Source organism: Rhinolophus sinicus, chromosome 18 (assembly GCF_057876585.1).
Source record: "Rhinolophus sinicus isolate RSI-liver-muscle chromosome 18, RSI-T2T, whole genome shotgun sequence".
NCBI lineage: Eukaryota > Metazoa > Chordata > Mammalia > Chiroptera > Rhinolophidae > Rhinolophus > Rhinolophus sinicus.
The window spans coordinates 60,953,581-60,966,713 of record NC_142518.1 but is presented as its reverse complement, the minus strand read 5'-3'; the positions used below and the strand labels follow the sequence as shown (position 1 = coordinate 60,966,713).

Below are 13,133 nucleotides of genomic sequence, written 5' to 3'. Positions count from 1 at the left end.
AAACAAACTCATAGATACAGAGAACATTTCGATTGTTACCAGATGGGAAAGGGGTGGGTGAAAAGAGGGAAGGGATTAAGAAGTGCAAATTGGTTGTCACAAAATAGTCACGGAAATGTAGGTTAAAGCATCAGGAATATAGTCAGTAATATTGTAATACCTATGTATGGTGTCAGATGAGTACTAAATTTATCAGGGTGCTAGATGGGAGGGGGGTTGAGGGCAGAGTGAAAAAGGTGAAGGGTTTGAGAAATACAAATTGATAGTTACAAAAGAGTCATGGGGATATAAAGTAAAGCGTAAGGTATATAGTCAATAATATGGTAATAACTATGTATAGTGCCAGGTGGGTACTAGACTAGTCGTCACGATTGCTTCTTAAACTATGTAAATGTCTAACCACTGTACTGTACACCTGAAATTATTCTAAAAGAATGTTGAATGTCAACTGTAATTGAAAAATTTAAAAAGGGAGGGGAAAAGTGAATAGAAATAAGAGGTCCAAATTTCCAGATATAAAACAAGTAACTCATGAGGATGTAATATACAGCATGGGGAATATAGTTAATACTATTGTGATAGCATGGTACAGTGTCAGATGGTTGCTAGACTTATCATGGTGATCACTTCTTTAGTTATATAAATGTTGAATAACTATTATGTATACCTGAAACTGATATATTTCATGTTAGGTATATTTTAATAAAAATCTTTAAAATAGAATACCTGGGAGTGTTTTACTAATGCTGATATAAATAAATGTAAGGGGTTTGGTTAATTTTATTTTTATTTGAGGAAATTTACTTTAGTTCTAGTAAGGCAGTAGAGTGTTAGGAGATCACATTGATCCTGTTGGGGAGGGGATTTAGGTTTTAAGTTTTTTTTCTTTTTTCTGGTTTTCTTTTTACCTAGAGTTTATCCTTTTTTGTGATATGAACTAAAAACCTTAAATATTTACTGTGGACCTCCTACTTTGATGGGCCTGAACTGAAATACCCCTCTTTTCAGCACTATAGGATTTGAACAACTAGATCAAGGCGAGAAACGTTTGTTCAGGATTTTATGGTACTAGCTACGGCTTTGAACATGGTTTATGGGAATTCTTTCCTATCTACAGAGAGCTTAGGAGTGGGAAAACAACTTCAGGAAAACATTGCAAGCAGAATTTCACATTTATTTTTCTGTATGGCACTCCTTCACCTCAAATATTATTATACTTGGCAGTCCCTGAACTGTAAATTCTGCACCCGAGCCATGAAAACCTGCAAGCCCCCTGCTTTCTGCCCAGTCTTTATTACTCCTGATGAAAACTGGCAAATTGCCTGAGGGGAAAACACTGAGAGTATTTGAATATCCTCCATATAGCTACCAGGCTGATCTAATTAAAACATAGGACAGATCATACCACTGCACCTGTTTATGTTTAAAACCTTCAAATCTCCTTTTTAAAAATATGCATAATTTTATTACAAAACCTTTAAAAAAAACCAAAATGCAACATTCTAAAAAACCCAGAATTTACTATTGATACTAATTCCTATAAGTTTGCTGTGCTACCATACACAAGAAATTAAAGAAACCATTAAATATTTAGAAACATTTAACATCAGAAGCCTTAAAATCTAACTGTATGTAGTAGCCTCTCAACAAGCTACAACCTGCATTTTTTAAAAAGTATTTTCTCTACAAGCAATCTTATCAGCTACACAAAAATCTGTAGTTTTTCTACTGAAGCTAATATTGAGCTGCACTTGAATTCACATTCTTAGCAAAACAGTTGTCTGAGCACACACACACACTCCACACACTTCATTACAGGAAAGACATTTATTCTTCATCTTCCTCCTCTTCCTCCTCCTTATCTGGTTCATTCTTCTTCTTTGAGCCTGTTAGCCTGCCACAGCCCTTCTTTCCTGCTTATCTTTTGCCCTTGGCATGGTATGCAGCAATATCCTTTTCATATTTCTCCTCTAGCTTAGCTACTTTCTTTTCATATGGTTGCTTATCTTTGGCTGACTGTTCAGACCACATTTCATCCAAATTTTTGCAGTATCCCCAACGGATAAGCTAGGGTGTTCACTTCTAATCTTTGGGTGATATTCAGAGCAAAACAGGAAGTAGGAAGATGGAGGCCTTTCAGGAGCATTGAGATCTTTTTTTTTCCCTTGCTTATCACTTTTGGGAGGAATATAATTTTTCATCTCTCTGTCATAGCGAGCTTTGTCACTTTTTGTCATATCTTCAAACTCTGACTTCTCCTTTGCAGACATTGTCTTCCATCTCTCTGAACATTTCTTGGAGAATTCAGCAAAATTGACAGAAGAGTCTGGGTGTTTCTTCTTCTGCTCTTCCTGGCAGATTTGCACAAAGAAGGCATACGAGGATATCTTGCCCCTCGGCTTGTAGGGGTGTCCATAACCCACGGTGACAGACGACGTCTACCTGGTGGTAGCTTTTCCTCAGTGTTCCACAGAATGGCAGGACTCCACAGGTGCTGCCTTCGTTCCACTCCGACGTGAACTGGTTTCTCAAATCACCTTTTAATACAACCAGAAAGAAAAAAGCCATGTCTTAAAAGCTCAGAAGCATCTGTTCCCAACATATCTGTTACTAAATGTCTTTCTACTAATTTACCACACTTCAACCACATTGATCTTTTTCACGTATACTAATCTTTTCTCTTGAAGGCTGCATAGTCTTTGCTCCTTCTCCATGGAATACATTTCCTCTAGATTGTCTTATGACTTCTTCCTTCTCATTATTATGGTCTCAAATATCACTTCCTCAGAGAATCCTGCCCTAACTAACCTCATAGGTTTGCCCTATGTCATTTTTATCATATTATCTTATTTTTTTCACAGACTTATCTCTACCAGAACTTAATCCATTAATTTGTGTGTTTAATGCCTGTCTCCCTAAGCTAGAATGTAAGTTCCTGGAGAGCAGCAACTGTTTCATTGCCTTATCCACAGAACAGAACCTGATTATAATAGGCCCTCAGCAAATACCTATTAACTGGCCAAGATGACACTTCAGTATAGTGGCAAATGGGTGGTTTATTTAAAAAAAAAAAAAAAAAAAGATCTGAAAGAATTGACTGTCAGAAAGCAAAATTAGAAATCTAAGTGAAAGAATATGTAAAATCAAATTATAAATGGATAAAATAGAAAATGAAAATATCACCACAATTTAAAAGAATATTTATACAGGATTGGGTAAAAGAATACTTTCTTAATGTATATAGAAAGTATATACTCCATAAAGGAGAAAATGAACAGGTTTAGCAGTATAATTATTGTTAAAATGTATGTCACAGGAGATCATAAAGAAGGTCAAAGGGGAAGAATAGATTGGGAGAAAATGTTTGTAGTCCATATGAGTAAACAAAGGTTTAATGTCTTTAGAACATAAAGAGGTGTTAAGATTGATAAAAAGCAGACAACTAATAGATAAATTGATTAAATGTAAGAGCAGATAATTCACAGAACAGCAAATTCAAATTCACAAAAAATACATGGGAAGATTACCAGCCTCACTGTATAGTCAATAAAATACCAATAAAAATAACAAGGTATCATTTCATTTCCTCAGATTTGTAAAAACTGAAAATATTGACAACCCCTAATGTTGACAAAGTTATTGGTAAACAGGTACCCCCACGTATTATAGGAAGGCCTGTAAATAATTAATGTGGGGTGTTTTGTTTTTTTTAAATAATTGGAAAGCACCTATTAATTGAAAGTAACACTTCCTTTGATCCCAAAAATCTTAGGTTTTAAGAATATACTATGTAAAAATCAAAGAATCAATACACAGAGTAGCATTGCTGTATAATTACTTAAAGATGTGAAAACTGGAAACAGCCTGAATATCTCAGTAGGGGAAATATGGTTGAAAGTATGGTAGACTTAAACAATGGAATATTTTGCAGCTAATACAAATTACATACTAAATATGAATGAATTAGCCAACAGAAGGTACCTGTGACATAATTTTTATTGTAAAAATGTAAAAGAGTGCATGTTATTACATTATTTTATACAAAATAAAAGCAAACATATATGATCATATACAAGTATGTTTTTGAATGTAGAAAATGTGTGAAAAAAATTTCTGTGAGATTAGACAAAGAAAGGGAAATTATTTACCTTTGTCAATGTAAAAAAATTGTCCAAACCTGTAGAGAATTTTTATAAGTTTATTTGAGCCAAACTTATGACGTATGCTGGGGAGCAAGATCTCAAATGCTCCAGAGAATAACAGTTTTCAAGCTTCTTTTACATGTTTGAAATAAGGAAGAAATGGTAAGCAAGATTACATAGAAGTGGGAGAAAGCAAGGTGGGGATTGGATTATAAGACAGTTTATAAGATTATGTTCTCTATTATAGGTGGTTATGGCTTATTTCAAAGGTGGGTTAACCTAGATGCACAGAAGCAATGGACAGGGCTTGCTTAAGGCAAAGATAAACCTTTCACTAAAGATGTTATTTGCCTGGGGCATGACTACCCACCATGACATACCCAGTAAGGAACTTATGATCAGATCACCCTGTGAGGTTACTTTCCATAGAACCCTTTTTACATCTACACCTTCTTACTTTATACATTTTTGTTTGACTTTTAATAATGAACCTTTACTGCTTCTGTAATTAAAAAATGTAAATGCAATTTAAAAATTTTTAATGTTTTATATTACTGCAAAATAAAGCCTTGTTTTGGTCCACTATTTTGGAAAAAATTCAATTCCTCAACAATTTTCTACAAAGTGGCTACTACATATAAGGTACTATGCTTGTTGTAGAGGATCAAGGGTATGGGTGCAGAGGTAATAGGTATGAAGACAGTTTTTATGTACATAGAAATCAAATTATAATGATTGAGACAAAAATACACATTTCTATTATCTCAGGAATACTAAGTCATTTGTTTAGGGTGTAACCTAAAGACAAAAACAACACAATGTTCTAAACAGTCTTTAGGGCTTATTGCATTGTTTAGGTTTTGTTTGTTTGTTTGTTTTTCCTCTCTTGCTGTTGGAGTTTTCTAGAAATATGTCTGTATTATCAGAAACAAGTTGAAAAGTACAAGCAATCGCACTGATTGGTTCATTGTTAGGATGTTCATTTCAAATATATTTGAGAGGAAAAAACTGTTCCAATATTTTCTCGTATTCTTATCAGATAAGCTGCCCTCCTATTAAAAACTCATGGGGGGGGCATGCATAAAATTTAATCACAGGAAAATTATTTTGTCTGGTAATATCCTTGTGGGAAATAGAAAGGTTTAAGAGATAGAGATTCAAGTAGCACGTTTTTGTCACTGCATGCAATTACATTCTTATTAAATAATTGTAGGGTAGTTAAAAGTTGCCCTCTTTCTTTAAAATCTATTCAGGAATAGATTGGGACCTTGCTTTAACTCTTGGATATATTTGACTTGTCTCTTTTGGTTAGTATGTAAATTATGCAGTTATGATTTGTGTGTTTAGTAATATGAGGAAAAACAATAAATAATAGACTCACATGGTGCAAATTAGAGAATTCTGGAAATCTTGTCCAAAAATACATATTTTGGGTGCCATTATATATTGTCTGAAATTTTCACATAGATCAATTCTTAAGCTAAGATACTAAATACTGTGTTTGAAATGTCCACTTGCTAACTAGAATCAAAGTAATATTTTGTGATGAGAGCATTCACTTACCCTTTAACTTTAATGAGCATATTTACCTATCAAGTCCCCATGAAATACATGGGGATAATACATTTTGATGGCTGAAAAAAAGTGAATAAAGATCATGGTGGCTTTGGGAAGAAGGAAGCGTTTCTAAGAAAGTAATAAATATCTAAAAAGGATTGACTCTAAGTATATTACAAAGAAATGCTCTGCCCATGCTTTTTTTTGGGTTTTGTATTAGTTTTGCAAAGGAATGTTAGGGCTTCTCTATCTGTTGCAGAACCTGAGGGGGAAAATGCTAGTAGAACTCTCTTTTTCCCATTTTTGGGTAGATAGTGAGCCTCTATGAATGAACACATGAATAAACAGAGTTAAAATCTCACTTTCTCTCAAAAGAAAAAAATGTAATTTGTAGGGGAAAATTAAAAGGAACTAAAGAAAAGAAATTCCATAAATAATTTCAATTTTATAAAAATAAAATTCTAGTTGAAGAAACAATAAATATAATAAGTCTAAGAAAGCAATTTGACCTAGACAATGACCCCAAAACCAGAGCTTGCTTGATCTATTTGCAATTAAGTTTTTACTATAAATGTTAAGTGATTTCTCAGATTCATGTCCAAGTGTTAGACGTACTCTATAATAAAAGAAATTCTTCATAAGTTCTTGGCATTCCAAATGGAGGACAAATGCAAACTGACATTTCATTTTAATTTTTAAAAATTTTAATAATATATTTAACCCAGTAAGTCTAAATATTCCTGTTTCAACATTTTCTTGAAATATAAAATATTATTGAGGTATTTTGCATTCTTTACAATTTTTTTTATTAAAGTATAGCTGGCATATAATATTATATTAGTTTCAAGTGTACAACATAGTGATTCAACATTTATATACCTTACAATGTGATCACCACGATAGTCTAGTAACCATATGTAATAGAGCAGTTATTAGATTTTAGAGACTATATTCCCTGTGTTGTACACTACATCTCTGTGGCTTTTTTATAAATGGAAGTTTGTACTACTTATTCCCCTTCACCTTTTTCACTCATCTCCCACCTCCGTCCCATCTGACAACCATCAGTTTGTTTTCTGGACCTATGAGTCTTTCTGTTTTGTTTTGTTTCTTTAAATAACACATATAAGTAAAATCATACTGTATTTGTCTTTCTGTTTCTGTGTGTGTGTGTATTCTTACAACTTCCTTATCCATTTATCTATTGATGGACACCTAGGTTGCTGCCATATCTTGGCTATTGAAAATAATGCTGCAATGAACAAATGAACGTAGAGTGAATATATCTTCTTGAATTAGTATTTTTATTTTCTTCATCTAAATACCCAGAAGAGGAATTGCTGGGTTTTATGGCAGTTCTATTTTTAATTTTTTGAGGAATGTCCATACTGTTTTCTATGGTGGCTGCATTGATTTATAATCCCACCAACAGTGCACAAGGGTTCCCATTTCCCCACATCCTCACCAACACTTATTATTTACTGACTTTTTGATAATAGCCATTCTGACAGGTATGATGTGGTATCTCACTGTAAAGTTCATTTGCAATACCCTGATGATTAGTGATGTTGAGCATCTTTTCATGTCTGTTGGCCATCTATATTTCTTCTTTGGTGAAATAACTATTCAGGTTCTTTGCCCAGTTTTTAACTGCATTGTTTGTTTTTTCAATGTTTGTGTTTTCAATGTATGTGTTCCTTATATTTTTTAAATATTAAGCCCTCATCAGATATATCATTTGCAAGTCTTCTCCCATTCAAAATGTTGTCTTTTCATTTTGTTGATGGTTCCCTTTGTTGTGCAGAAGCTTCTAAGTTTTATGTAATCCTATTTTTTTATTTTGTTGCCCTTGTCTGAAGAGACTATCTAAAACGATATTGCTAAGACTGATATCAAAGAATTTACTGTCTATGTTCTCTTCTAGGAGTTTTATGGTTTCAGATCTTACATTGAAATCTTTAATCCATTTTGAGTTTATTTTTATATATGGTGTAAGAATGTAGTCCAATTTCATTTTTTTTTTTCCATTTTATCTGTCTGGTTTTTCCAACAACTTATTGAAGAGACTGACATTTCCCCATGGTATAGTCTTGTCTCCTTTGTTATAGATTAATTGACCATATAAGTAGATTTATGTCTGGACTCTCTATTCTGTTCCATTGATGTATCTGTTTTGTTTTTGTTTTTTTGCCAGTACCTTACTCCTGATTATTCTAGCTTTGTATTACTGATTGAAGTCAGGGAGCATGAAACCTTCAATTTTGTTCTTTCTTAAGATTGCTTTGTCTATTTGGAGTCTATTGTGATTATATATAAATTTCAGGATTATGTGTTCTACTTCTGAGAGAAATGCCTTTGGTATTTTGATAGGCATTGCATTGAATCTGTAGATTGATTTTGTTAATATTTTAATGATATTAATCCTTCTAATTGATGAGCACAGTGTATCCTTCCATTTATTCGTGTCCTCTTCAGTTTCTTTCTTCAGTGTCTTATAGTTTTCAAAGTAGAGGTCTTTCATCTCCTTGATTAAACATTTCTGAGTATTTTATTCTTTTTGATACAATTGTAAATAGGATTGTTTTCTTAATTTCTCATTCTCATTTCTAGTGTATAGGAATGCAACAGGTTTCTGTACATTAATTTTGTGTTTTGCAACTTTGTTGAATTGATTTATTAGTTCTAATAGTTTTTTGTGGATTCTTTAGGGTTTTCTATATATAGTATCATGTCATCTGCAATTAGTCACAGTTTTCCCTCTTCCTTTCAATTTAGATGTATTTTTTTTCTTGTCTGATTGCTACAGTTAGGACTTCCAATTCCATGTTGAATAAAAGTGGTGAGAATGGAAATCTTTGTCTGGTTTCTAATCTTAAAGGAAAAAGTTTTGGATTTTTACTGTTGATTAAGTTAACGGTGGGTTCGTTATATATAAACTATATTATTGGAGGTGTGTTCTCTATAATCCCACTTCGATGAGAGTAATTATCATAAGTGGATACTGAATTTTGTCAAATATTTTGTCAGCATCTGTTGAGATGATCATATGATTTTATTCTTTGTTTTGTTAATGTGGGGTATCATGCTGAATGATTTGCAGGTGAAATGATTTGTAAATATCTATTAAGTCTACCTGGTTTAATGTGATGATTAAAGTCATTGTTTCCTTATTGATTTTCTGTATGTATAATCTATCCATTGATGTAAGTGGGGTATTAAAGTCCTCTACTAATATTATGTACTGTAAATCTCTCCCTATATGTCTGTTAATATTTGCATTATATACAGAGGGTGCCAAAAAAAGGATACACATTTTAAGAAAGGAAAAAACTGTATTTAAATTGTAATACTCAATATATACCAATAACAAAAGAAGAATACAAGTCACATTTGATTTCTGCAATTACAAGAGGTGCTCAAAGTGGTCACATCAGCATCTAGACTCTGCTGAGTATGGCAAACATTGTTTGGTAGACTTCTGTGGTGAGCATGTAAACTATTCCAACACCATAGCAGAAGAAGCAGGAGTTGTGCAAGACCTCCCGGATCTTCCCTTGTGCACATCACACACAGCACCATGCATCTCAAACTTATCATGAATGCATGCAGTTAGGCATGTTGGAAGTTCTCTTGCCTACTCACACTTCCATTGTCGTTGTACTTCCACAACATTCTTGAACTTCAAATACCACTTCAAAATGGTCTTGCACACCTCGAACGACAACCATGCTTCAGCCATTTTCTTTGACTGTCCTGCCTGTTGCATGGTGACACTAGCATTCATTTGATTAATGGCATCTTTCGAGCAAATGTCATACTACAAATTGCTACTGTAATTCAATTCAACTTCAAAAAGTAATATATAGATAACATCTCTTAAAATGTGTATACATTTTTTTGGCACCCCTGGTGTTTATGTTCTCTTATGTTGTGAATATTATATCTTCTTTTTGAATTGACCTTTTTATCATCATGTAATGACCTTGTTTCTACCTTTTTACTTTTTTATAGTAACCTTGTCTGATATGACTGTTGCTATCCCAGCTTTCGTTTCATTTATATTTGCATGCAATATCTTTTTCCACCCCTTCACTTTAAGTCTGTGTGTGTCTTTCAATCTGAAGTCTCTTCTAGGCAGCATTTAGATGGGTCTTGTTTTTTATTCATTCAGCCACCATGTGTTTTTTCATTGGAGAATTTAAGCCATTTCCATTTAAAATAATTATTGATAGGTACGTATGTACTGCCATTTTGTTAATATTTTTTTCTGTTCCTTTCTTCTACTTTTAATTGCTTCTCTTGTGAATTGGTTTTCTTTAGTGTTTTGTTTGGGTTCCTTTCTATTTATTATTTATTTATATTTTGTAGGTTTTTTGTTTGTGGTTACCAGGAGGTTCAAGTATACCCATTGACACCTATAGCAGTCTATTAAACTGATAGGTATTCAAGTTTGTACATATTATATGATAATTTCATTTGTACACCCCTTCCATGCTTTATGTTTTGATGTCATATTTTAGATCTTTTTGTTTTTTGTATCTCCTAGATACTTATTGTAATTATAGCATACTAGGTTTTTAAGTTGCTGATTCACTGTGTTATATATTTTCCTTAATGAGTGTGATTTTTTTCTTTCAAAATTTCTTATTTGTGGTTATGCTATGTTATCTTCTTCTTAAAGAAGACCTTTAAACATTTCTGTAATGCCAGTTAGCAGTGATTAACTCCTTTTGGTTTTGTTTGTCTGGAAAATTCTGTACCTCTCCTTCAATTCCAAATTATAACCTTGCTGGGAAGAGTATTCTAAGTTGTAGGTTTCTTTCTGTCCACACTTTAAATATATTCTGCAACTACTTTCTTGCTGATAAAGTTTCTGTTGAGAAATTAGCTGATAGCTTTATGGTGTTTCCCTTTTATGTGACTAGTTGTTTTTCTCTTGCTGTCTTTAAGGTTGTCCCTTTAACTTTCCCATTTTAATTACAATATGTCTTGGTGTGAATTTCTTTGAGTCCATCTTGTTTGGAACTCTGTGCTTTCTGGACCTGCATGTCTGTTTTCTTTTCCAGATTAGGAAAGTTTTCAGCCATTATTTCTTCAAATACAATTTCTGCCCCTCCCCTTCTACCTCTAGTATCTATATAATGTGAATATTAATGCTCTTGGTATTGTACCAGAAGTCCCTTAAACTATCCTCATTTTTTAAATCCTTTTTTCTTTTTACTCTTCCGATTGAGTGATTTCCACTATTCTGTTTTCCAGTTTGCTAATCCATGTTGTATTATATAATCTGCTTTTGATTTTAGTGCACTTTTCATTTGTATTTTTCAGTTCTGATTGGTTCTTTATTACCTTTTGTAACTCTTTGTTGAAGTTCTCACTGAAATCCTCTATTCTACTCTCAAGTTTGGTAAGCATCTTCATGACTGCTACTTTTTATTCTTTATTAGGCAAATTACTTATCTCTGATTCATTGGAGCTTTTGTTTTTGCTATTGTTTTTTTTTTTGTTTGTTTGTTTGTTGTTCCTTAATTTGGAATATATTCTTCCATATTCTCATTTTGTTTTACTTTTTGTATTTGTTTCTAGATTTAGACTTAATAGCTATCTACTCCAATCTTGAAAAAGTGACCTTGTGTAGAAGCAATCTCTGTATAGACTGTGTGTGCTAGGTGGTTTTGGCAGGCTTGTTGGAACTGGGGAGGGCTTGTGTGGTGCCTGGGGTGCCAGTTGGCTAGGGCTAGAGTGGGTTTGGGGTGGTGTGAACACATGTGCAGCAGTACCCTCTTGATCTGGCTTTCTGAAGCATGAGCAGGTCCCTGTATAGTGGCCTGGTACATGCACGTGTGTGGTGTGGTAGTGTCCTGTTGGTCTGGCTGTTTGGGGCCAGATCAGGCTCCTCATGAAACAGCCTGGTGCTGCAGTACCCCAGTTGACTGGGGTCAGTGCTGGCTCCAGGCAGAATGGCTCAGTGTACATGGAAGCACCCTAACTGTTGGGGGATGGAGTGGTTCTAGGACAGTGCAGCTGGGAATGTGTTATGATGGGCCTTGCAGATTCACCAGAGCATTTGAAAGAACTCCTGCCCACCCTAGTTTGGTTGAACAGGAATGTAAAAAAATGGTGCTCACTGGCATCTTTGATCTCAGAGTTCGCACAGATCCCAGAGAGATCCTGCAATTTCCTAAACTTGTCTATAAGGTCTCTCTCTCTCTCTCTCTCTCTCTCTCTCTCTCTCTCTCTCATTTTTTGTGCAGAAGCTGTTCAATCAGCCCTCAAATGTCTCTTAGGAGGAATTGCTCTGCATGTCGGTGTATATTTTGTGTGTCATGGGGAGGGGTGAATTCAACATCTTCCTATGCTTTCTTTTTGGACCTACCTCCCCAAACTGACATTTTACATTCCTTTGTTCTGTCGTTGTAATAGTCTTTTCAGGCTGCCATAACACAATGCCATAGACTGGGTAACTTAAATAAAAATAAATATATATTATTATTATTATTATTATTATTATTATTATTATTTTGGCAAAGGGAGAGTTCTGGCATCTTTTCTTCTTCTTATAAGGGAAATAGCCCTATTGAATTAGGGACCCACCCTTATGACCTCATGTAATCTTTATCATCTCCTCAAAGGCGCTGTTTCTAAATACAGTCACATTGGAGGTGAGGTCTTCCACGTATAAATTTGTTTGTGGACACAGTTCAGAACAGACATCCAGCAGCAATTTCTTTTCTTTTTTCTTTCCTACTGTTCTTTCCTACTGAAGGTCTTTTCAGTATCTTCTGACTCAAAAGCAAATTCCATCTAAAGCTCAAAATCCCTCAAACAAAAATATTTTCAAAGATCCAGGAGTTAATAATTAGGGAATTTTGGAAATTATAGACATATGACAACTTACTGCTTACCCTGGCAGGCTTAAGGCAATCTCTCTTGCTAAATTACTAGAAATGACTGAGCATTTCATTTGTTTCCAGCTCTATTCAGGACCGAATGGAAAGCACATTGTTTAACAATAAACTTTTAATAAACTTTCTAATAAAATTCCATTACAATGGATGGTGAAATAAGTTCATTATACAGTATTGTTACCTGTATAACCAAGTGAAACGTGATCAGCTGAAATGAGAACTGGTAAAAATATCCCTCAAACCACGATATTTTTAGTGACTGACAGGCATTTGTCTATCCAGAAGTCACTGCTCAAAATATGTTGGCAACAGTGGGTGTTACTGTCACGAGGAGCATTATTCTAGGGGGGAAAAAGATGATTTAAAGAAATCATTCTCAACTTCATGAAGTGAAGTAATTTTTAAGAGCAGTGTACAAGAATTTAGTCATGTGACTCACATTAATATTAATGGGCTCAATGCACAAAATCCCTATGCAGTGATTAGTAAAAGTACCCTAGAGAATTTACAGAGTCGATATTTTGCT

General features: G+C 33.9%; 1 pseudogene; it reads right to left on the bottom strand.

Annotated features, from left to right (window-relative positions):
• Nucleotides 1-1,827: 1,827 nt before the first annotated feature.
• On the bottom strand, nucleotides 1,828-11,120 carry LOC109438466 (high mobility group protein B2 pseudogene; annotated as a pseudogene).
• Nucleotides 11,121-13,133: the final 2,013 nt, after the last annotated feature.